Below are 1,797 nucleotides of genomic sequence, written 5' to 3'. Positions count from 1 at the left end.
AAGTCAAAATGTATACATAAAGGTCCTTTATGACTGGACTAAGTAGAAATAAGCCAAAAATGATCAAATTTGACATTTTTCGATAGAAAAAACATTTTTTGAAAATTTTCGATTTTTCAACATGAGAGTAATGACTGTACAAATCATTGAAATTTTGATCCAAGTAAGTGAAAATGTATACATAGAGGTTCTTTATGACTGGACTAAGTAGAAATAAGCCAAAAATGATCAAATTTGACATTTTTCGATAGAAAAAACATTTTTTGAAAATTTTCGATTTTTCAACATGAGAGTCATGACTATACAAATCATTGAAATTTTGATCCAAGTAAGTTAAAATGTATACATAAAGGTCCTTTATGACTGGACTAAGTAGATTTAGGCCAAAAATGATCAAATTTGACATTTTTCGGTAGAAAATACATTTTTTGAAAATTTTCGAGTTTTCAACAAGAATGACATGACTATACAAATCATTGAAATTTTGATCCAAGTAAGTCAAAATGTATACATAGAGGTCCTTTATGACTGGACAAAGTATAAATAAGCCAAAAATGATCAAATGTGACATTTTTCGATAGAAAAAACATTTTTTGAAAATTTTCGATTTTACAACTAGAATGTCATGACTATATAAATCATTGAAATTTTGATCCAAGTAAGTCAAAATGTATACATAGAGGTCCTTTATGACTGGACTAAGTAGAAATAAGCCAAAACTGATCAAATTTGACATTTTTCGATAGAAAAAAACATTTTTTGAAAATTTCCGATTTTACAACTAAAATGTCATTATTATACAAATCATTGAAATTTTGATCTAAGTAGGTCAAAATGTATACATAGAATTCCTTTTTGATTGGACTAAGTATAATTAAGCCAAAAATGATCAAATTTGACATTTTTCGATAGAAAAAACATTTTTTGAAAATTTTCGATTTTTCAACATGAGAGTCATGACTATACAAATCATTGAAATTTTGATCCAAGTAAGTCAAAATGTATACATAGAGGTCCTTTATGACTGGACTAAGTATAAATAAGCCAAAAATGATCAAATTTGACATTTTTCGATAGAAAAAACATTTTTTGAAAATTTCCGATTTTACAACTAGAATGTCATGACTATACAAATCATTGAAATATTGATCCAAGTAAGTCAAAATGTATACATAGAGGTCCTTTATGACTGGACTAAGTATAAATAAGCCAAAAATGATCAAATTTGACATTTTTCGATAGAAAAAACATTTTTTGAAAATTTTCGATTTTTCAACATGAGAGTCATGACTATACAAATCATTGAAATTTTGATCCAAGTAAGTCAAAATGTTTACAGAGAGGGCCTTTTTGACTGGATTAAGTATAAATAAGTAAAAAATGATCAAATTTGACATTTTTCGATAGAAAAAACATTATTTGAAAATTTCCGATTTTACAACTAAAATGTCATGACTATACAAATCATTGAAATTTTGATTCAAGTAAGTCAAAATGTATACATAGAGGTCCTTTATGACTGGACTAAGTAGAAATAAGCCAAAAATGATCAAATTTGACATTTTTCGATAGGAAAAACATTTTTTGAAAATTTTCGAATTTTCAACTAGAATGTCATGACTATACAAATCATTGAAATTTTGATCCAAGTAAGTCATAATGTATACAAAGAGGTCATTTATGACTGGATTAAGTATAAATAAGCCAAAAATGATCAAATTTGACATTTTTCGATAGAAAAATCATTTTTTGAAAATTTCCGATTTTACAACTAAAATGTCATGACTATACAAATCA

The sequence above is a fragment of the Chrysoperla carnea genome, unplaced genomic scaffold (genome assembly GCF_905475395.1).
Source record: "Chrysoperla carnea unplaced genomic scaffold, inChrCarn1.1, whole genome shotgun sequence".
NCBI lineage: Eukaryota > Metazoa > Arthropoda > Insecta > Neuroptera > Chrysopidae > Chrysoperla > Chrysoperla carnea.
The sequence above is the reverse complement of the archived record's forward strand: the minus strand, read 5'-3'. Positions refer to the sequence as shown.